This window comes from Polypterus senegalus, chromosome 12 (genome assembly GCF_016835505.1).
Source record: "Polypterus senegalus isolate Bchr_013 chromosome 12, ASM1683550v1, whole genome shotgun sequence".
Lineage (NCBI taxonomy): Eukaryota > Metazoa > Chordata > Cladistia > Polypteriformes > Polypteridae > Polypterus > Polypterus senegalus.
The window spans coordinates 103,124,784-103,150,224 of NC_053165.1; the positions used below are offsets into that span (position 1 = coordinate 103,124,784).

General features: G+C 37.3%; 1 protein-coding gene across 1 annotated transcript in view; it reads left to right on the forward strand.

Moving 5' to 3' along the window:
• The window catches only part of LOC120541445 (inositol hexakisphosphate and diphosphoinositol-pentakisphosphate kinase 2-like), a 267,227-nt gene that overhangs the window by 224,204 nt on the left and 17,582 nt on the right, over window positions 1-25,441 (forward strand).

Sequence of the window (25,441 nt, forward strand, 5' to 3'; positions counted from 1 at the left end):
CCAACTGCAACATTTCAGGCACTGTTGCATTATATGTTAAAAAATAATTTTAATACAATTTCACATTATTTTAGACTTTTATGCCGAACATTATTATTATTATTGTTGTTATTGTAACAGTGATACAGCACTTTTTCACATGGATTGTTTGGGAACTGATATTAATTTCATTTTTACACTACTGGTCTATTTCATTTTGTGTAGCTGAATTGTTCAATCAACCATGATTAAATTAATTGTAACCACAGTGTTACTCTATCTTTCTTTCTTGTGTGTATATGTATATGTATATATATATATATATATACACACACACAGACGATACACCTGCATACTATACTATACAATACCAGTCAAAAGTCTGGACACATCCAGAGATTTTCATGTCTTTGATAGAAATTGATACTTTTAAACTGATTTTAAAATATAGCTGACATTACATTAGTATTTCTAGCGGCTGCTGTTGTTTGAAATTACTGATTTTAATTAATTATTCACATATGATTGCAAAGGCCCATTTTTCAGCAGCCATTCCTTCAGTACCCTAATGGCAAACTCACTTAAAAAACATGAATTCAGGTCCAGCCATCCTCCCCATCAACACTCCAGGGCTACTTGTTCACTTTACTGTGTGCACTGGAAGTGCACTGTTTTTACTTAAAACTTTACACACTACCACAAACCTTTAACATGCTTTATTCACACTTGATAGAACTGAGAGATGCTGAGTTAATAACAACCAACACTCATGCTCAGTGTCCTATATGTTTAATTGTTATGAAATGAGATGTTAAAATTCAGAGAGATCATCAGTATCTTATTATTTCCTTCATATTCATTATCCGTCATGCCACTTGGCTTAAATTGTACTTTTAAATCTACTGCATATATTAAGTGGATGGCTAACACATAACATTAAGTTAATATGTCCAAACATATTACTTTGTTTTAAGTGAATTATGTACCAAGCACTGGTGTATCGCACGAATAACACTATTGTAGAAAAAAATATTTTATTGAGACTTTTTTTATAACATCATTTAGAATCCATGTTTGTGAACTGTAGATCTGTTTAAGGTGAAAATAGTGTATTGAATTTATTTCAAAATTTTGTTCTGTCTGTTTTCCTGATTGGTTGCCATAGGATATATGGATTATTGAAACTACTACTACTACAGTATGTAACTGACACTATTTATAAAATGGCATTTATACAAATTGGAAAAATGTACACTTAAAACATTAAAACATTTTTTTTCACTGAAAGAAATCAAAATTTTGTGGGGTCTTCAGGAAGGTATAAGAACTGTACCACCAAGATAGACCACATTAGAACCACACAAGAGCACCTGTGTAGGTTAATGCAGGATTGTTTAAACTAGAGGACAGGGAGAAGGGAGTTTAGGATAGGCCAGGTTTATAAATTCACATACTGTAAAACAATGTACAGTTTTACAAAAAAATGTAAAAATAAATGTTAAACTTCTACTTCTGGTTAAAAGCCCAGAGTAAAATGAGATGACTAAATATTGTTCGCTATAATGCTAGAAGCATTCACAATGAAACAAAAAAATAATCATAACAATTACAGAAACCTGGTTAAATCATATGGATGGGAATAAATATACCATGCTTGGTTACACTGCACATTATTTATGAAAGGATGGGGGGTTTGGGTTGGATTACCATTTATGTGGGCAAGTATATGAATGCATGGTGTGCTTGAAATGTGTGATTAGCTATTCTTACAGAAAACATCACTGTTCATTTGCTAAATTCAGTTTTTTTGTTAAAGCATTTCTCTAGAATGGAGGACTTGGTGTGTTTACAGTTCACATACTTAGCACTGAATTCATCCATTACCCTGAAAGGTAAACTGTTCTGTATAACAAAGTTGACCATCTTAAGTTATGTCTCTGTTACCTTGTGCTTCAACGTGTTCTTTTTAGGGTGCCTTTTTGCAAAAAAAAAATTACTTATTCATGACTGCTGGGCCCTTGCCTTTGTAATTGTATTTTACTTAATACTACTAGCGTGGCTATGCACATCTTTCACACCACCCCAGACGCAATAGAAAATTATTTTTATACCATATGCAGTATCCAATTTTATACATTGCATAAATTCGGAGTTCTTTGTTCAGGCTGACTGAAATGAGCATCGTCTAACATTTTTGGGGGGATTGCTATCATCATTCACTTTAGCAGGTTCCATTTTTTCCACTTTAGCGACCTTTTCCCATAATCCCTGATGACTGATTGATGAATTTGACCTATTGGGGCATGGTTTTTCCATGTCAAGACAGGCGGCATTCTATGTAGGCAGCCACAACATTGATTCATTGAACTATATGTCACAAGTTATATTTAAGCAACCTTTTAGGACAAATTTAAAGATCAGGAGATCTGCATGAATTTCTTGACACAAGATTTCATTGACATGTTTAGCTTGCTGAAAGTGAGAAAGATAGCTGTTTATGGACAATGATTTTTTTTTGCAGATTTATTAGCTTAAGGCAAATTTAGTACATTTTTACAGACTGTCCATAAATTTACAAACTGTTAGCAACCCTGACTATTGGACTTCAGTTTACCCAGATATTAAATATTGGAGAACAAGATCAGAAACTTAAAAACATAATTAGTTTCTAAAATTACGTTAGAAGCCTGTCTAGATTTAGTATTTTGAAATAATTAGGATGAAATTAATGGATAGATTTGATCAAACCAGTAGAGTCTATTAACTTTAATATAATACATTTCACAGTGTTTTGGCAGATCACTTGTTCAAAAACTAGAACTGTTAAGTTTAATCTTAATGGGTAAAATTTAGACCAAAATGTGACATAATCTGAAAAGGGTTAGCTGAAATAAGCTCTTATGTTGTTGGGAAATGAAATGGGTTTCAGAGTATTTTATTCTGCCTCTGTTTCCTTTAAAAATTATAAAGTAGGATCTAGATGTCTTAAAACTTGCAGGGAGGAAACAGTGGCGCATCCTTGCTGCCACTTCTCCTGGTAATTATGTCTCTCTGGGTTTGGGGCATCAGGGACATTATCTGTGTCGTTCACTGGATGAAAATATTTCAGTTACCCACTGAAGCCTGATTTGTGAACATTTTTCTTTGCATTTTGGAGATCTAGGCTCTGGGAATGTTGTTTTCTTTGATTTACTGGATCGCTGGTAGCACTGTCTATACATGCTTCAACTGGTGAAATGAACTGATGCCAGCACTCACCTGTGAGTATTTCACAGATGCCATTGTCCTGCCGACCACTTTGATTTCCTTTTTGTGTACTTCATGCTGTGTTTCATGACATTTGTGTTGGCATTTATGTAGACTGTTGCCTCTTTACCATCGGCTTTCCTTTCTTGAGAGACTGTAGTACTAAGGCTGTGTGTTGGATTCTCTGAACTCTGGTAACTATTTTCATGTGCATCTTATCATTCTTATAATATCTTACAATATTTCCTATGTTTTCAATAGATCAAACCTCTAGTGGCATTAATTTGTGTTTCTTTTTGACATGCCGCACTGTTTTCACTGGTCACCTGTACCCCCTCCCATCTCAACATCCCTGCTCTGCTTGTGCTGCCCTTAAGTCAGCTTGCTATTCTCAGATAAGTACTGTTTTTCCACTGTGCTGAAATACTCTTGTGATAAATCTCTGAATGTCAAAAAAATTGTTCAGAGAAAATGAATGAGCTACAATGTCTTAAAAGACATAGTTATTTTGCATAGCCTAAAATATTTAACTATGGATTGGGACACAGCCATCATCAGGCTGTGACTGAAATATACCATCCTATACGGGGTTTTGGGAATAAGGGTGTCAATTTGTCAAATCTGCACTATATTGAAATAAACTCTGTATATGTCAGAATTCATTATAGACTATAAACTTGATAAGCTATATTTAACTGAAATTTGGCAAAAACCAAAAGACCTTGTGTCCCAATTCAAGGTGACAAAGTTCAGTTATGTGTACAGTGGCTCGCAGCTGAAAGACAAAGTGTAGGGTTCACTGTAATTTTTAAATCTATGATAAACATCAAAAGAATACCAACTGAATGACTATTGTCCTTTGAGCGTTTTGTTCTTAATCTAATTACAAAATCTGTTCTTATCTCATCTGTTTTTCTCTATCATCTCCCAGAATACTATAAGCCTTTTTATCTAATCTGTCTGATATAATTTAAGTTCTTTTTCCCAGTCAGTTATTCTTGTAGGCGACTTTAGTATCAACATTGACATTCCCACAAGTAAGCTCACCAATTAATTCTCATTCCTACAGGGCTTTTTGACTTGTAGCATATTAATTTTCCTACCCTCTCTGCTGGTTGCAAATTAGACCTGGACTGTACATCTGGCTTATCTGTTGGCAACACTTACAGCACTGACTTGAGTTTCTCTGACCAGAAAGCTGATATTCACTTTCTTAATGCCTCTTCCTGCTCTTAAACATCTCTTCCTCTGTCCTTACTCAATCCATTTTTGATCTTTTTCTGTCTTCTGTATCCCTTCCACATTAGATACAACAACAACAACATTTATTTATATAGCACATTTTCTTACAAAAAGTAGCTCAAAGTGCTTTACATAATGAAGAATAGAAAAATAAAAGACACATTAAGAAAATAAAATAAGTCAACATTAACATAGAATAAGAGTAAGGTCCAATGACAAAGGTGGACAGAAAAAAAAAAAAACTCCAGACGGCAGGAGAAAAAAATAAAATCTGTAGGGATTCCAGACCATGAGACCACCCAGTCCCCTCTGGGCATTCTACCTAACATAAATGAAACAGTCCTCTTTGGATTTAGGGTTCTCACGGAAGGACTTGATAATGATGGTCACGTAGACTTCTGGCTTTTAATCCGTCCCTCATTGTTGGAGCATCATGATGCTTTGAGTAGGTGGTGGTGGCACAGGCCACCACCACAAAGAAACCGGAAAAAGAAACAGAAGAGAGAGTTGGGGTCAGTACGGATTTTAGAGCCACCATGAATAGTTATTATGATGAATTGAACATACAGAGTATCAGGATTAAGTTAAAGTGAAGATATGAAAAGGCCAAGTAATGTGTTTTCAGCAGTGTTTTAAAGTGCTCTATTGTATTAGCCTGGCGAATTCCTGTTGGAATTTTTCCATGATAAAATTATAAAACCCTAAATAATTCAACTAACACACATACACCCTTACTTTTAAATTTTTATCCTCTCTATCCAGCTCATTTTCCAAATTTTCACCAATTATATCTACATCTATTAATGACATGCTCTATAAGGAGCTGCCTACACCTTATGTACTGGACCTCATGCCATAATCCCAACTGATACACTAATGGTGCCCTTTTACCCTTGTTTCATAGGACTGCACAGTTGTGAAATTGCTCTGCTTTAGGTAATTAATGACTTGCTTATGGCAGCAGACTCTCTGCAAACCATGTTATTAATTCTATTAGACATTAGTTCAGCTTTTGATTACTGTCAAGCATGATATTCTACTGTCTAAAATGGAGAACATTCTGGGTAACTCCGGCACTGCCCTTAAATCCAATCTAAATGATAGGCAAGAGTTTGTTAGTCTTGGCAACAGCAGGTCCAGATCAGCACCAGTCACACAAGGAGTTCCTCAAGTGGTAGCTCTACCACCCAACTATCAGAATTGAGCTGACACCCCTACAAAGTGCTGTTCAGACAAAATGATGCCCAAGATGCTTTATTTTAGACTTTTAACCTTCTGAGTGGATGTGATGGACAAAATGAGGTACCTATAAGCAGACACACACTTGTTCTATAACTGGAAGTAACTTTATCCAATCAGAGGTTACATCTTCCTTCAGAACCAGCTACACTCCTCTCTTCTGTCTCTTTGAGGAGTGAAAGCTGGCAATGTGTCATGTTTGTTAGCTGAAAGATAACAAGCTTCTGTCTTTGAGGTAAGAAGCCATCCACCGTCTGTCGAATAAAAAGCTTACAAACCTTCTTTGGCCTGGGAGTAAGCTGGCCTTACTTCTACCTTGTAGCTGGACACACTGAACTAGCCATAAGATCCACTCTGCCAAGTCAAGTTCTGTGCCAGTGACGAGTCCAGTTTTAAGAAGACTGAAAACCAGCATTACTCTTGAATGGAACTTAAGCACCTTTATTCTTGTGCCAGAAAGAGTAGTGTTTTTTCCCTTTGAAGGTGCAGAGGACACAGTATAGAGTACAACAGGGAGCTGACAATGGCAGCATCACACTTCACCATGCATAAAGGACTATGTAGCAAAAACCAAGGAGTACACTCCAACAATACAAGAGTCCTCCACTTGAACAACAACTCCACACAACCTCGGACATCTTCCTTAAAGACTTCATATTGTAAAATAGTATTTCTGTGACAAAATAAATTGGAATTTTTTCTGTCTTGTCTGTCTTGCGCCCCGTCTTCTATGTCATTATATGTGCAGTTATCATACTTCTATCATTATTGTTGATCAATAAATTGTATCATTCTGTTTCTTAAAATGAGTGTGCTTCAGTTACCTTGATACAAGTCTAACAACAGGAAAGCCCTTTCCATAAAAGGTAAAGAAAACATTAATTAATTACTGGTATTGCCAAAGGCAAAACTGATAATTAATTAACTGATTGATTAACATCAATCAGTCGATTCTTCTTCTCAGATGAAACAGAGATCCCTACTACAGGAGTTAAGTTTTTGATGAAGCAACATTAGAAATTACTAATCTTTGTACCTTTTTTGCTTTCTAGCTTATTGCAATTTAGAATAGCAGTTATCTTAGATTAGTCCATTGCTAGTTCTTTATGAGTGATTTCATACCCTAAAGACAAATCATTTTTCAATGGTGCTCACACTTCTCAAGTCAAAAGGTGATATTCATAGAACCTCTTTTACATGTTGGAAATCTGTATCCAGATCTCTGGAAAAAAAGGAATTTCATTAATATACACCAGCACAAAATTTTCCAATATGTTGACAAAAATATTGTTTACAAATGACTGTTAAAACTGCCAGTGCATTGGCTAATCCGTAAGACATGACTCTATATTTGTAATGACATTTAGGCGTATTGAATGCTGTTTTCTGTTCATTACCATCTCTGATCTGGATTAAATTATATTCACTCTGTAAGTCTATTTTAGTAAAAATAATGGACCCAGTGATTTGATTCAATAAAGATGGTATGAGAGAAATTAGATAATACTGTTATTTGATTAGTCCACAGTAATTGATACATGGTCTTAAATCTCCTTCCTTTTTTCCTCAAAGAACAAACCTGCTCCTATAAAACTATTAGCAGGTGTAATAAAACCATTCTCCAAATTCTCTCAGAATATATTTTTTCAATGCCTCATTTGTCAGGGCATAGATTTTCCCTTTGTGCAATTTTCTGTCTGATTATTAATTTCCCAGTCATATTTTATGTGCAGGGGTAACTCTGACGAAAAATCCTTTCTAAAAACATCTTCGTACTCATGATACACAGAGGGCAGGCCATTAAGTGTTGGTAATTTGTACTTCAGAACCCACTCCCTAGTGTGCTTCCCATCTACCAATAGAACTGGTGGACTGTATAGGAGAAGTAACTTTTTAATCTTCAACTTGCTAATTTAATGTTTGTTGTTATGAGTCTACCAACTCAAGTCAATTAACTCCCTGCTGCAACTCGTGATCCCCACTAAATTCTGTCTCAGCAAGAAACTGTAAAATATTTCATGAAAGGATCAGGAGATGAAACATAGAAAAAATGCAGGAGTCACTAAGCCATGAACTCTATTCTAAAATCAAAGCCCAAATGTTTGGACACCTCCAGCTCTGGGATTGATGCCCCTGGACATCTTACCTAACTCAGATAACCTGCTCTAATCCACTTGCTTCTCCGACTCTGACCTGGAGTCTCCTTCTGCACTACGTTGGGGGTTCCCACAGTCTTCTGAATAGAGTGTCCTAGATGAAATGCAGGTTTGGTTAGATATGACACAGGTAAAATTTCATGAAAGTAAATGTAAATTCTTACATTTAGGAATTAGGAATGTTAGATTTAAATACACAATGAGAGGTGTGAAATGTGAAACTACACCTTATCCATTAAGGCTGTAGAGTCAAAGTGATCTGTTGACTATATGCATCCTTAAAGTGTACAGCAGCAATTAAAATTTCTAATAGGAAATTAGGTTGTTTAGTCTGGTATGTGGAGTAAAATCCAAGGGAGGCTATAAATAAGATATGTAATATATTTGAAATACCTCATCTGGGGTGCTGTGTGCAGTTGTAGTTTCCATATTACAAAAATGAAATAGCCATGCTAGAACAGCTTTAGTGAAGATTGAATAGACACTGATTCAAGGAGTGCAAGATATGAGATATGAGGAAAAATTGAAGGGACTGAACTTTTTTAGTTTATGCTAACAGTGGTTATAAGGCGACATGCAGGAGCAAGGCAGTCAGCTGACCATGTATATGTGCAGATGGTCTGATTTTTCTCATTATCACCCCCGGGCTGGCAATCGGAGAGGGAGTGGGAGGGCCAGCAGGCAGACAACTAGAAGGAGAGGCACTGTAGAGGAGAGTGTGGCTGACACTCAGGGTGGTCAAAATGGGTCACTCCGGCTGAGCATGCACAAGGATCGTGAATGATCAGGTCTGTGAATGACTCACCGCATAAGGCCAGGAAGACAGTGGGGGTTGATGAGGTTTGGACTGAAGCCCCCGATGTGAGTGCCATGGCCTTTGGGGGTCCGAGCCTAGGTTTGGAGAGGGAGCATTACTGTAGCCATGGAACAGCAGGGACCCGGACCTGTGGAAGGTTGGCTGTGTCAGCAGGGTGACTCTTCTGTTACGAGGCCCATACGGGATAGACAGATGAGTCGTCAGTTTTAAGAAAGATGTACCGGCTTTTAGGAAAAGATGGTTTTAACTTAGTTTTTAATGTATTCATTTATTTTTAACCTCCACATTATCCATAAAGGGTAAAGTTAGACTGCTGAAGTGCCCAGTGTGACGAGATGTTTATATAGGTGGCCATGTTTAGGAGCTAGACATTAGCTGTTGTGTCAAGGAGAAGAAGGAGGAGACCTTCTAACTCTCAGGCCCTCGAGGTAAAGGGTGACTCAGATGGTGGGGGCACTAAATACTGGTGTGGCATTACCCCACCACTGCATTGTCACTCTCTGGAGCACTAAAATCCATGATAAGCTAAAGACAGCTAAAACAAACGCTACTTTAACACAAGAATCTCTGAAGCCTATGAAAACATGTGTAATGCCGGGCCACCTTAAATTCCTTTTCACCTAATCATCAACATCTTTGTTTTGCAAATGTGTCAATCAGCAAGCAGCCTGCTCACTCATCCCCCACCGAGGCAGCTGAAGTCAAGTCAGACGCAAAATTCTAATAGCCAAAGTCTCTTTATTTGGGAGTTAGGTGTCTGGAATTGTATAGGCTAAATAATATATTGTTATTTGGAATAAATACATTTCATGTGTATTCCATGTTTATGACAATCTTTATAAACATAGGATGTCAGGAAATGTGAGGCAAGAAATGTTGAACATATAACTAAAACAGAAACTTTATTCATGTAATGACAAAATGCTGACGTGAAGTGTGTAATGTGTGAAGACTGAAGTGCAAATATCAAATAAACATTTTCACAAAAGGTATAATAAAAGCAGTGTACTTTTATCCAAGAATATAACCAGAGAAAAAGAAATTATGCAATTTACATATTGCTGTCAAGCCCAAATATCAATCGACACAAACTAAACATATCAACTTGGATGGTGCGGAGGTAAGAACTGCTGCCTCATAATCAAGAGGTTGCAGGTTCAAGCCTGAGTATTCCCCATATTTACCTTTTTCAGTAGTGTCCTGCTATTATTATTACTCTTATATAATAAAAACATACATTTGATTTGAGTCTGTAAAACCTGGTATAAGTTTTCGCTCCTTGTAAAAGATATTGCTGAAGGGATATAAGCAGACACAAACACACGCCGGTGAATCGTGTCTTCTTGGTATCTTGTTGTCACTTGAATTTTTTTGTTTTGTTTTATTCTAGAACTAGCAAAATACCTGCGCTTCACAGCGGAGAAGTAGTGTGTTAAAAAGTTATGAAAAACAAAAGGAAACATTTTTAAAATAACGTAACATGATTGTCAATGTAATTATTTTGTCACTGTTATATGAGTGTTGCTGTCATCAAGGATTTGATTATCATTATTTCTTTCAATCAGGTTCGTATTTGGAAGACGTGTTCTGTTCAAGTTACATTCCGTGTTTGTTAACCGTTGTAAAGATAACCGGTTTCATTTATCGAAGTTTTCACTACCCAAATCGCTACTCCTGAATCTAATATGTTTAACAGGCATTCCCGGTATTAAGTTGTGGAATTGCCTGCGAGTATTTAGCAGCAGTGTCTCTATGAACTTGTGGATTTGCCTGCGAGTATTTAGTGACAGCGTGTCTATTAACTTGTGGATTTTTCTGCAAGTTTTTGGTGGCAGCATTGTAAAGTTATTTTCGTCTAGCTGCATCAGAAAATGTACCATGACATCTGACATGCCTCCTTTTTACTGTTTTCTCACAGCTTGGATTGCTGCTGTCATAATTGGTTTGAGTTTCATGGTTTGTTTCAGTTATGTTAGTATTTGCAGGACTTGTGTTGAAGTGACATTCGGCATATGTCAAGCGTTGTAAGTATACAACCGCCTTCATCGATAACTTCGCAACGTAATAAATGAACAATAAAAAAGCGGAGAAGCCGTGGATTAAATAAAAAGGCTGCAGTTATCAGCAGGGAAGCATGAATACCGTGGCGAAGCAAAGAAGGGAATGAAGAGACCAGAGCGACAGACGGCCTTATATGGGCAGGCAGTCAATTACGTGGGAGGCACGGGGATGGGGGACACAATATAGGCAGGCAGCCAACTACGTGGGAGGTGTGGTGATGGGGGATGCAACCCCGCCTCACATGGCGACCGAGCTGCAGGCTATGGACATATATATGTATGTATGTAGGATTCAATTATGACTGTTACGCATAGAATTTCGAAATGAAACCTGCTTAACTTTTGTAAGTAACCTGTAAGGAATGAGCCTGCCACATTTCAGCCTTTTACCTACACGGGAAGTTGGAGAATTGGTGATGATTGAGTCGGTCAGTCAGTCAGTGAGGGCTTTGCCTTTTATTAGTATGGATAAAACCACACTTGTTACGTTATTATACCTTTGCAAAAGTATTTATTTTATATTCCAGTAATCACTTGAATGACATCAAATCTTGCTCTACCTCTCACGCACATACACACACACATTCATACATGAAAATTTCATTATTTGAAAACGCTTTTTTTTTTTTTGACCTTGCGCAATATTTTAGTTATGGTGTATGGTACTGAGAATGCAGAGAGACTTCTTTTTGGGTGCATACATCATCAGCATGGTACTGCCAGATCTAAACAGTAGCGTGGAGAATTGCTCACGTACTGAAGTGACTTTAGCTGCAGGTGGAAGTTCCAGTCTCACTTTATTTATGGTGCCTAGAAGAGTTGTGTTGTAGTGCAGCAGTCTGTTAGGAACTTGGCTGTTGTTACGGTTCTGCCCTTGTCTAGAAATGGCTCCATAATCTTTATGACCACAGTCTCAGAAAGTCTGTCTTCCATGGGACGACTGGGATCTTTTCCTAAATAAGGATTGGCATTGCACATTTAATTTGTCTCCAAATCTGCCTCAATCCAAATTTGTCGTGCTTGGTTGATATGTATTGCAAGAAAAGACAATGGACATTGGGTGTAAACAGTTGCTTATCAACATTAATCTATTGTACTGGGTTGTAATTCAAAACACAATAACAAAACTTTCCTAGACTAATCTGTTGTTTTTCACATGTTCTGCATGGGTGTCTTTGTTGTCAAAGCGCAAATGCCACATTATAGTCTGATAACAATCACGGGGCATCGTATCTTTGATTGCCGGCACAACAAATAGTTCTAATCAGGTATCAAGCACAGCACCAACTATGGTCATTGCTAAGCTCGTGAAAAGAATGGAGATAAACGCACACTTGTTTTGTTATTTTGTAAAAGTGTTCATTTCACATTTGGACTTCAGTCTTCACACATTATACACTTCATGTCCACATTTTGTCATTATTACTATAATATGAAAAATAAATTCTGTTTTAGTTAAATTTCTTGCCTCGCGTTTCCTGTCATCCTACATTTATACAGTGTCACAAAAACGACACGAAGTTATCAAAAAGGTTTAGGGCAGCCACCCATATATTGTGCCTTGGCTGCAAAACGGTTATTTGATTGAGAGATGTTTGCAGGTTTGAGTCCAAAACAGAACTGAACTAGTTAGTTAAGATGGCGGCTTTATATGCCAGGAACCAGAAGTGACATCATCAGTAGTGGCCAGAACGGTAAGTGATGTTATCAATAGTGCCGGAACCGGAAGTGACATCATCAGTGGCGCCAGGATTTCCCGTGGATGGTCTGTAAGGGATTGAGAGAGACGGTCAGTTCACCCCATCGCCCCCTGGTCTGGCATGGAATTACTATCATTCAAGCCCTTTAGCTGTCTCCCAATCGCACGTGTGTGACAACACATCATCGCAGACATGTAACACACATGAAATATGTATATTCCAATAATAATATATTATTTACCCTATACAATTCCAGAAACCTTCAGACTTCAGCTCTGAGAATTTTGCGTCTGACTTAACTTCAGCTGCCTTGGTGCGGAATGAGTGACTGGCTGCTTGCTGTTTATTCTGATTGACACATTTGCAAAACAAAGATGCTGATGAGAAGGCACAAGGGAATTACGGTTGACCAGCATTATGAATATTTTCATAGGCTTCAGGGATTCTAATGTTAACAGTGTCTGTGGACTTGGCCATATTGCTTTTCAGTAAGAAACATCGAAAATAATAAACATTTTAGCATGTATTGTGTAACTGTTTTTTGTAAAATAAAAAAAAATATTGTCATATTGTTAGAAGCAAGTCAACAAACTTGCTTCTAACAATAGTGATTTATGTCTTTTCCAAAATGTTTCAGAATTTTTGTAAAACTTCTAACCTGTTCGTCTCTATGTGGTTTATTTGTGTGTTATTGTATGCAGCTGAGAATGCAAATGTCATAACTAAATTTGAAAAAAGATTTCTCTTAGTAAAATAGTTATTGCGCATATGTACAACCCCAACTCAGAAAAAATTGGTATGGTAGGGAAATGCAAATAAATAAAAAACACAGTGATTGTTAAATTTAGTTTGACTTTTATTTCATTGCAGACAGCATGAACCCTAGATGTTTCATGTTTGTCTGATCAGCTTCATTTTATTTATTAATTTATGCCCATTACTGCATTTCAGGCCTGCAATACATTCCAAAAATAATTGGGATGTGGGCAAATTAGGGCCAGCAATGAGGTAAAATAATTAAATAATAAGTATTTCAAACAGGTGATGTCAATGTAATATGCTTCTTAATTGTTGCCCTCATGTTCTCATACACTGTGCGATTCACATTGGAGTTATTATACAGCTGTTTCTCATTTGCAGTTTCTTTTTGAACTCTTTATTAACCCACTGTAGTGGGTTTTTTTTATTTACAACTAATTCCACATTTAGGTAGGTACATGTACTTCATTATATGTAAAACATTTTTAAACCTGTTCTACTGATTCTCGTCTGTCTCCACACTTAAAATCTTATCCAATTCTATCCTACTTAGTCTTTGCCACATAGGCTTAAAATTTGACCTGCCAAAGTTAAAAAGTGTTTTAGTCCTAGCATCCACACTCATTCAAAACACTGAAAATTATATATTATGGCCACTTGACCCTAGTAGTTCAATTACCTCTACTCCCTCAATTCTGTCCCGATTATTACACAAATACTAACTCTAGACAGGCTTCCCCCTTCATTGGTGCTTTAACACAGGGGTCGGCAACCTATGGCACGCGTGCCACACTTGGCACGCCAAGCAATTTCAAATGGCACGCAGACTCTTCACGTTTCCTGTATCAAGTTGATTATAAATTGATTAGCGGGGTTTCCTCGCTCATTTCGGCACTTGGGCGTAGCAGGGTACCAGCCACAGACTTGTTGTAACAGCAGTCTAAGTAGGTCAGGGGAACAGTCTATATGAGAAATCTCAGAAACTAATGACAGTAACGTCCACTAGCGAGATCAAAATTCTATTACATAAAAAATTGTGGCGCATTTGCTTTAAAACCTGTTGTGTGTATATCTGGATTTCGTTGTATACAAGCATATATATAATTTTTCAGGTGATATTTTAACGATACCCACTATAGAACAACATTGGTTTTTGCATTTTATAAATGTTTTCTAATATGAACATTGGTTACGACTTTCCGGTCATGTGCTGCAAATATGCAGATCTACAGTAGATCTACAAAGGCCGGATGCCGATAGTTGAATAATATATATGGTTCATAATTGATTAATCTAAATATATCCATTGTATAAAAAAACTGAGATGGTCATATTTTTATTAGTTCCTAGATCTACTTAGAAAAACGTCAATATAATTAAGGCCCACGCTTCTAAACAAGCTGTGTACAGCGATCAGCATTGTAGTGTCATTATGACTAGTTATAGCTGACAGTTTACTGACAGTTTTCCTCTCATATTGCACGTATGTAGATCTGTTGGACAAAAGAATATGGATTTGTTGGACAAAAAGATCGTGCTGTGTGTACTTTCTGTTGTGAAAGCGTATGTGTCGCACATCTAGTGTACAAAGACACTTTCAAACAAAACACCAGTCTAAGTTTAAAACCTCAGAAGAGAAAAGTGGAGCTATCAAAAAAGCTATTTCTGGTTTCGAAAAACAAACTAGTATTTTGAGCAAAGCAGTTGGAATGAAGATTAAAGCTACTGAATGTAGTTATAAAATAGCTGAATGTTTTGCTTTGAAAGGGAAACCGTTTACAGACGGAGAATACATCAAAGAAACTTTTTTAAGCAGTGCTGAAATTTTATTCGGTGATTTACCAAATAAGGAGATTATATTTACTCGTATTAGAGAAATACCAATTTCTGCAAGATCAGTTGAGAGGCATAACTGATTTAGCTGAAAATGTAACAACTAAACAAATATCTGGATTAAAACAATCTCAAGTATTTAGTGTTGTGCTTGACGAAAGCACTGATTTAAACGATTTGTCTCGCTTAGCCTTGGTTGCAAGATATCTTGAAAATAATCACATTTATGAAGAGTTGTGTTGCTTATTGCCACATCATGACACAACCAAAGCAGAAGACATTTTGACTGCATTTATTAGTTATTTTGCTAAACATGACATAGACTTAAACAAGTTATTCTGTGTGACAACCGATGGTGCTGCTGCAATGGTTGGCAAGAAGAAAGGATTTGTAAAACTTCTTGAAAATCATGTTGGCCGCAAACTTTTGAATTTTCATTGTATTATACACCAGGAGAGCCTATGTGCAAAGACCTCATCTCTGAATTTGGTCTCTGTGATGACAACTGTTGTTGAAATAGTCAACTTTATAATTTCTCATTCTTCACTGGTTCACAGGCAGTTCAAGTTTCTTTTACAAGAAATTGAGTGTGAATATGGAGATCTTCTGCTACACAGCAATGTTCGCTGGCTTAGTCGAGGCAAAGTTTTAAATAGATTTGTCAGTTGTCTTGGAGCTATTAAGGTGTTTCTTAATGAAAAAAAGAAACATTTTCCTGAACTGAATGATGAAAACTGGGTGTTAAAGTTGATGTTTCTGACTGACATAAGCACACATTTAAATTAACTTAATCTGAAATTACAAGGACAGGGACAAACAGTACTTGATCTTTTCAGCTATTGGAAAGCATTTACAATGAAACTAGACATTTTTACCTGTGATATCAATATCAAAGCATTCAGGTACTTCCGAATGTGAAGAATCTCTCAAATCAATTTGAAGTAAATGTAGATGAGCTTCAAGAGTACATTGAAGTACTCAAAGCAGAATTTGATAAACAAGTAAAGACTTCCACATTCATGGATCCTTATTTTCGTATCTCATTAAGCCTGATATAATTGATTTGGAAACTACCCAGTTGGAACTATTTAGTTGGATGGATATTAATGACTTTGAAATGCAACAGATTGACTTCAGATCTTCAGAATTATGGACATCAAAATTTGTTGAACTACGGAAGTCTCTGGAAAATGAAAATCTAGAAAAGTCTGCAGCTATTCTCAGCTGTTGGAGATCCCTTCCGAATTATTACATCTGTTTGAAGAAAATTGCTTTTGCTCTTCTTTCAGCTTTTGGATCAACCTATTCCTGTGAACAAATTTTCTCTCACATGAAAGCAGTGCTAAATCCACAGCGTAGTCGCCTAACGCCTGAACATTCAGAAAATTGTGTCAAACTCAAAGTGAGAAAGTATGTTGTCAATATTGAGCAACTGGCCAAGACCATGCAAGGGCAAGGCTCCCATTAATAATAAAAAAGTTTTTTTAAAAATCTTTTAAGAAACTCTATTTCTTTTAATGTTGTTTACAACTTTACATATTATTGAATATCACTATATACTAATTAATTAAAATATAAAAATAAAATATATGGTAAAATAAGAATATTGACCTCGACTTGTATAAAATGATATGTGATGTTGGCACTCTGAATAATTTGAAACCTTAAGTTGGCACACAGTTAGCAAAAGGTTGCCGACCCCTGCTTTAACATACTATTTTAAAAAATAGTCACTGATTATGTGTTTAAACTCTTGCCTTTGTGCTCTGCTATTTAGAAGGTTATCTTAGTTGATATTCAGGAAGTTGGAGTGCCCCATGACTATAATATCCACCTGTAAACCTGCCTTTTTAATATTACTAAAAAGGTCTGCATTGAAATTGTCTCCATTGGGAATTCTGTAACACTTTTTTTCCTAAAGCTTTCCAGACAAAGCCAGATGTTCTAACTAAAATTGAGCTCATCTTCCAATTTAAGAGGACTTGTGTTTAAATTGTAGTTGACATAGACAGCAACCTCACCTACTTTTCTGTTATGTACAGTATATCTTTCCTAAAAATGTGCATCTCTCTATGTTATACTCATCCACCCCCTTCTTTTTTCATTTAGCCAGGTTTCTGTTATTGGTATAATATAATTATGGTCAGCTACATACAATTCCAGCATGTTGTTTTTATTTTTGAGACTTCTACCATTAAGACAAGCTATTTTAAATGTGTTACTTATTTTACTTAAGTAGTTTAACTTTGGGTTAGCATTTGCATTATTATGCATTTTTATTTTTCTTCTATATTTGTTCCTTCACGTACAGTCCTAAACCTGGCCTTCCCTACACTCCCACCCCAATTCCTGCCCCCAATCACCCCAGTTGAACAGTCCTTGACTAACCAACTCAAATGCCTCCCCAACAAAATGGTCCCCCTCCAGTTCAGATGTAAGCCGTTGCGGCGGAACATGTTCCATCTGTTTCAAAAGGAGTCCCATGCCTAATAAACCTACTGTATACCTTCTACCCTTCACCAAGATTTGAACCATGGGTTAGGCCTTCTTATCTCCTCAATCTTATCTGGATTGCACTTGGCACTAGCAGAACCATTCTGTTTTTTTAAGTCACGCTGAAGGTTCCCCAAACTGTCTGTGCTGATGCTTTGCACTTTTTCTTATATCGTAAAGATAGAAACATCTTGTAAATAGTAATAAACCTTTCGTTATTATTATTATTTTAAAGAGGCTCTTGTATTGGGGGGGCAGGCGTGTCTGGCTCCTCCAAGGTTTGTTTTTTATCTCCACATGGCTAATTATACATGCATAGGGTACATGTCTACTTCTCTTATATGGAAGTGGAACTCAAAGATTGACCTGCACTTTTGGAGACAAGCAGAGAAAACTCGTTATTTATGTTGTATATGTTTTATAAAAATAAAATTTTGAAAACTTGCATTATTTACTTATCTGTTCTTCCACTAAGTAAGTCCGAAAAAATCCGTAATGCAAATAATCAGCATTATATATCCGGGGAGCAGTCCCATTCAGTGTTGGCCATTACAGTGCCAGGGAAAAAAGTTCCCCTAAAGCGGTCGCATTATCCATTCATCCTCTTCCGCTTATCCGAGGTCAGGTCGCGGGGGCAGCAGCTTAAGAAGAGAGGCCCAGACTTCCCTCTCCCAGGCCACTTCTTCCAGCTCTTCTGGGAGAATCCCAAGGCGTTGCCAGGCCAGCCGGGAGACATAGTCCCTTCAGCGTGTCCTGGGTCTTCCCCAGGGCCTCCTCCCGGTTGGACGTGCCCGGAACACCTCACCAGGGAGGCGTCCAGGAGGCATCCTGATCAGATGCCCGAGCCACCTCATCTGACTCCTCTCGATGCGGAGGAGCAGCGGCTCTACTCTGAGCCCCTCCCGGATGACTGAGCTTCTCACCCTATCTTTAAGGGAAAGCCCAGACACCCTGCGGAGGAAACTCATTTCAGCCGCTTGTATTCACGATCTCGTTCTTTCGGTCACTACCCATAGCTCATGACCATAGGTGAGGGTAGGAGCATAGATCGACTGGTAAATTGAGAGCTTTGCCTTACGGCTCAGCTCCTTTTTCACCACGACAGACCAATGCAGAGCCCACATCACTGTGGACACCGCACCGATCCGCCTGTCGATTTTACGCTCCATTCTTCCCTCACTCATGAACAAGACCCCGAGATACTTGAACTTCTCCACTTGGGGCAGGATCTCTCCCCGAACCCTGAGAGGGCACTCCACCCTTTTCCGGCTGAGGACCATGGTCTCGGATTTGGAGGTGCTGATTCTCATCCCAGCCGCTTCACACTCAGCTGCGAACCGATCCAGAGAGAGCTGAAGATCTCGGCCTGATGAAGCAAACAGGACAACATCATCTGCAAAAAGCAGTGACCCAATCCTGAGTCCACCAAACCGGACCCCTTCAACACCTTGTTAAAGTTATGAACAGAATCGGGGACAAAGGGCAGCCCTGGCGGAGTCCAACTCTCACTGTCTCTGGAGTAAACCTGTACTGATTGTGTCCTCTCTGTCTCTGGAGTAAACCTGTACTGATTGTGTCCTCAACTATTAATATCTTTCTCTTTCTGGTAACTGGTTTTGAAGGTGGCCTGCTGGGGCTCTTTATGTCTGCCTGCCACCTCAGAATCTTCAAAGTCATCATCCAGCTTAGCAAGGAATTGAAAACCGTTTGACACTTCCAGTTCTGGGGTTGATGCCCCTAGACAGTGTACACCCTTTACCTTCCGCCTTGTGATCGTGACTCACCTGTCTCTCTCTGTCTGTTCTGGAGTTTCCTCCCATACCACCTTAGGGGTGCAAACTATCTCTAGGCCAGATTCACCAATTTTCTACTATATTGCGGGCCCGCCAACTCATCCTCCGATTCAGCAAGTATCTGTTCTTGAGCACCAGTGCTCAAGGTGCTGGATTAAATGGCATCCCCCACAGACATAGCACTTACAGAAGACTGACTTCTCCAAGCCATCCTCTAAAAAGTCCCAACATTCAATAGTATTTGCATTGCACTGGCCTCATTATTAAAAATTGACTTTGGATTACTAAAGCTGCTCTTTATTTAATTAAATGATTAAACTTAATGGTAAAACTAAAAAAATGTAAGCCAAAAAAATGATTAAAGAACTGCTACTGTTATTTTACTCCTTCTGGCCATTAAGCTGTTGTAATATTTTCCACCTCAACGGCCTGCTGTCGAATTTCTATAAGGTTAACTTTACTTTTCCCTGTCTTTTCTCCTAACTTTGCACTCCTCTTATTCCTTACTTTAAATTACTCCACTCACACTGTTTTTATTCCTTCGTATTAATGAACCCTTACACTGTCTCTCTCTTAATTTCCTACTTTGTTGATAGCTAATAACTGTTTAATCTAGTACATTTTTTTTTTTTTACGCGTCTTCCTTCTTACTAAGAAAAACTTGCTTCTACAGCCACTTGTTCCTGATTGGTGCCTTCACGCTAGTCGCCATCATATGTACCATGAAGCCATCCTTTTTACCAGTTTGAAGTCTGCCGCCTACCTGTGCTTAAAATGAATGCTTTCTTACTTACAGTACAGGCCAAAAGTTTGGACACACCTCCTCATTCAATGTGTTTTCTTTATTTTCATGACCATTTACATTGGTAGATTCTCACTGAAGGCATCAAAACTATGAATGAACACATGTGGAGTTATGTACTTAACAAAAAAAGGTGAAATAACTGAAAACATGTTTTATATTCTAGTTTCTTCAAAATAGCCACCCTTTGCTCTGATTACTGCTTTTCACACTCTTGGCATTCTCTCGATGAGCTTCAACAGGTAGTCACCTGAAATGGTTTATATAAAATATAAATAGTTTTGATGCCTTCAGTGAGAATCTACCAATGTAAATGGTCATGAGAATAAAGAAAACACATTGAATGAGGAGGTGTGTCCAAACTTTTGGCCTGTAATGTATGAACATGTGTACCCTTACTTTTCTACTAGCTCTAATTCTTAACTCTTGACTTTTTCAGTGCTATATGGTGCTGTATCCAATTATTCGTTACATGCCTTGACTTTTTCCTTATTAAGGAATTGCTGTTACTGTTACTTTTAACTATTTATCATTCTGAGATCAGTTATTTACTTAGACTTGACAGTGTCAGCTACTGCTGCTTACTGCCCTACCTCACCAATGCTAGTTTGAATACAGAGAGCACGTACAAGTAACAAGTAATTTTTCCAAATGCTCACCCAAATCTTGAGTTGCTTTTGCTCTTTCGCAGGCAAAAATAAAGCCAAAAAACCCTTCTGAAGGGGAAAAAAAGCTTCAAAAATTCTCTCATAGCTTCTTAAAAGCAACCAAAAAACGCTTTTAGGAGCAAAATGTATCTTTTAATTAACTATCATACCTCAGGACACAAAACTCTCTTCCACTTGCAAGGATGACATCAGCATGTGGGTACATCTCAGTCTCCAAACATCAACAGGTTTCATGATGAAATTGTTGGGTTCTTAAAGAATTTTTTTAGCATCTTGTATTCTGGTCTCAGGCAGAACTTGCTGGGGCAGTCTGGCCTGGACCAGTTAGCAGTTTTTATTCTCCATTTATTTATGATCTTCTGGAGAGTGGAATTGTTGATTTCTAGTTGTTTGGAAATATTTTTTCAGACTCATAAGCCTCTATAAACCTCTTCTGAAGGCCTCGGGGAGGATAACCCACACTTCAACAACTAAGAGCAAATCAAATTAAATGTTGTTTAAAGTTTAAACAAAATCTTTAGTAATGATGGTTATAATCATTTGCACCTGATTTTCATTTTAGGTATTTCAAGTAGAGATAAATGTTAGGGGTGTCCTTAATTTTTCCACATGCACAATTAACATTTTTGTTTATGGAAATTATACAATGGACTACAAAATGTAAATGTGATGTGATGTTTCTTATATTACCTTTATTTATAGGCACTGTTTAAATGATGCCCACATATTTAAAAAAAATATCATGGGGTATACTTCTTCACATCACTGTATGAGTCTTTTTTATAGACACTTGCTTTTAGTAGAAAATATGAGGTTGATTGTTATTTTTTAACACAGCATTTAACAGAGGCGACAGTAAACATGTGGTTTCTGGGTCTACTTATCTGATATTAAAGTTTATTTCTTGATTTTAAGCATCTCATTATTGAGGAAAAAAGTATTTTAAAACTTTGTATGATTGTGATGAATGTGAAAGAGTTAAGAAATCACTGCCAGTCACTATGTTGGTGCTTTTTTGGGTTTCCTCCTTGTCTGCCCTTCCTCCTCTACTTCTTCTTTCCCAGAGTCCCTGAAGAAGCACCATGTTGCCCAACTTCTACGGCGGTTCTCCTTGGACAATACACTGCGATGTCATCTCTCACTGGACAGAGCTCTGGCTCACCATCTGCACCAGTGCTCGTATCACCTCCGCCTCTTCCGAAACTGGTTAATCTCTGGCCAGGATACCATCGAATGCCTCTACGGTCAGCCCTACAGCGCCACTTTGGTGCCCAAAGGCTGTAATGGCAAAAAGTGGACTTAGCTTTGTGTGGCATTGATCTGTTTCTCTCTCATTTCCTGTTTTTGCATGTGTGCCTTGGATGTATCCAGTGTTTTCCCCTAATTTTGTAAATTTTTTGTCAATTTATGTAACCTCTGATGCCCCCATCAAAGGCAGTTATACCAAAAGGTTAGTGGCTATTGGCCACTCTTCATTTTTGTGTTTTCATAAAACTTAACCTTAGGCATTTTTATCTCAATACTTTTCAGTGTAGGAGGAGTGTTTTTCTTTTTCATTTTTATGCTGTTTAGACTTATATTACACAAATATTATAGGTAATATATTATTATATTATAAAAAATGAAAGTATGCTACAGTATTTGGTGGCTCTAGTACAAAGAATATTAGTCAGTGTTTTACAGCTGAGGGGGGCTCTTAGGTTTAAGCACCTTGTGTTGTATCAAATATTTTTTAATATCTCAGCATCAAATTTGAGAAGTAAACATCAACACTGGCTTACATCAGAAAGTATATTTCTGATTATGGATTATAGTTCGAATTATGATTTTGTCGGGCATGGCTTATCTGGCTGCTGGAAGTCCACTGTGAAAGGTGCATGTTTTTGCTTTGGCTTGTTATTTAACCTACTTTTTGGCTCCTCAAGATAGAGGTCTGTTTAAGCGTTTTTAGTTTACAAGTGGTGCATTCTGCCTGGTTACATATGGAATCCAAGTTCAATATTAGGAGTCTTGTTTTGTTGATGATACTTTTAACTTTTGTGCAGTGAATTTTTGGATGGTGCAAATTACAAACCCTTTGTTTGATCTGTGAAATAGTCTGTGAAGTGTAGTGTGGTATTTACATTTTGGGAAACTGGTAAACTTTATTTCCAAATTGTTTATTTTCTCAAGTAAGTGTTAAGCATAATTTAATAATTTAACCAAATGCTAGAATTGTCACACACAAAGGCCTAGTTTAAAGTTTTTATTAAATATAAATAACATTTTAGCAGCTTCTATGAGTGATAAAGAGGAAAATTTGAATTTATATTTACTAAGGATAAAAGTGAAGTCTTCATTTTTAAAAAAAGCACGTTTTAAATACCACAGAAAAATTGTAAATATCTTTAAAATATTTGAAAAATATTTTAAAACATAAAAAATGTAAATATTATAGAAAATTGTAACTGGTCTCAACATGTAGTAAATTTACTAATTAATAACAGTTACATTAGATGTAAACACTTCAGTGGTGTGGTGCACACTGTTTGAAGGATAATAACTATGTTCAGCCTAAGAACCCTTTTTTGAAACCTGCATCAGAAAGTAACGCTAGAGTATAATATATTGTTTTTGTAATCTCAAATGATAGCAAAATAAATATGGGCAAGTTCCTGGCATGCAACTTATGTGATCAGATGTGAAATCAATAGGAACTGCCCATGTAGGAAACAGTAAGAGATTCAAAGGCATTTATCTGATGTACACATTGTTTTAACAATTTAAATATGTGTGCTACCAGTTGGCAGTGGTCCTGAGCATTTCCATAGGTACAGGCTATAAAATTTTCTTTTCCTTTTTCTGTCTCTCAAATTCTCTTTTTTTTTTCCCTCTCTTATCTTTGATCAGTTGTAGTTCCTCTTAAGTATATTCTGGCTTCAGATAAGTCTTACTAACAAGGCTAAATGTTTTGTGATCTTTATTGCCAGATATAGTGGTGGAATGAGATGATCCTTTCTTTTATCCTTTGAAAACGATACATTTCACCAGAAAAACATACAGCCTGAGTGCTTTCATTTCCTAGGAACATCTGAATACTGGGGTGTTTTCTGAACAAAGATTTTTAGTGAAGCAGTATTTAGTTGTATGAAATTAAATCAAATGTGAAAAACTGGCTGTGCAAAACTTTGGGTACCCTTGTAATTCTGCTAATTTGAATGCATGTAACTGCTCAACACTGATTACTTGCAACACCAAATTGGTTGGATTAGCTCGTTATGCCTTGAACTTCATAGACAGGTGTGTCCAATCATGAGAAAAGGTATTTAAGGTGGTCAATTGCAAGTTGTGCTTCCCTTTGACTCTCCTCTAAAAAGTGACAGCATGGGATCCTCAAAGAAAGGGATCTCAGAGATTTAAACTGTCAGTTTCAACTGTAAGGAATGTAATCAGGAAATAGAAGGCCACAGGCACAGTTTCTGTTAAACCAACCCAGGTCTGGCAGGCGAAGAAAAATACAGGAGAGGCATATGGGCAGAATTGTTAGAATGGTTACAGACAAGAACATCTTGCTGCAGATGGTGTATCTGTACATTGTTCTACAATTCAGCGCAATTTGCACAAATAACATCTGTATGGCAGGGTGATGAGAAAGAAGCCCTTTCTGCACTCGCGCCACAAACAGAGTTGCTTGTTGTATGCAAATGCTCATTTAGGCAAACCAGATTCATTTTGGAACAAAGTGCTTTGGACTGATGAGACAAAAATTGAGTTATTTGGTCATAACAAAAAGCACTTTGCATGGCGGAAGAAGAACACCGCATTTCAAGAAAAACACCTGCTACGTACTGTCAAATTTGGTGGAGGTTCCATCATGCTGTGGGGCTTTGTGGCTAGTTCAGGGACTGAGGCCCTTGTTAAATTCTAGGGTTGGATGAATTCAACCCAATATCAACAAATTCTTCAGGATAATGTTCAAGCATCACTCAAAAAAAGTTGAAGTTATGCAGGGGTTGGATATTCCAACAAGACAATGACACAAAACACAGTTTGAAATCTACAAAGGCATTCATGCAGAGGGAGAAGTACAATGTTCTAGAACGGCCGTCACAGTCCCCTGACTTGAATATCATCGAAAATCTATGGGTTGATTTGAAGCAGGCTGCCCATGCTCGGCAGCCATCAAATTGAACTGAACTGGAGAGATTTCGTATGGAAGAATGGTCAACAATACCTCCATCCAGAATCCAGACACTCATCAAAGGCTATAGGAGGCGTCTAGAGGCTGTTATATTTGCTCAACTAAGTATCGATGTAATATCTCTGTTGGGGTGCCCAAATTTATGCACCTGTCTAATTTTATGATGATGGATATTGCATATTTTCTGTTAATCCAATAAACTTAGTGTCACTGCTGAAATCCTACTGTTTCCATAAGGCATGTCATATATTAAAAGGAAGTTGCTACTTTGAAAGCTCAGCCAATGATAAACAAAAATTCAAAAGAATTAAGAGGGATTCCCAAACTTTTTCATATGACTGTGTGTGTGTGTGTGTGTGTATGTATATGTATATATATATATATATATAAACTGCTCAAAAAAATTAAAGGAACACTTTGAAAACACATCAGATCTCAATGGGAAAAAGAAATCCTCCTGGATATCTATACTGA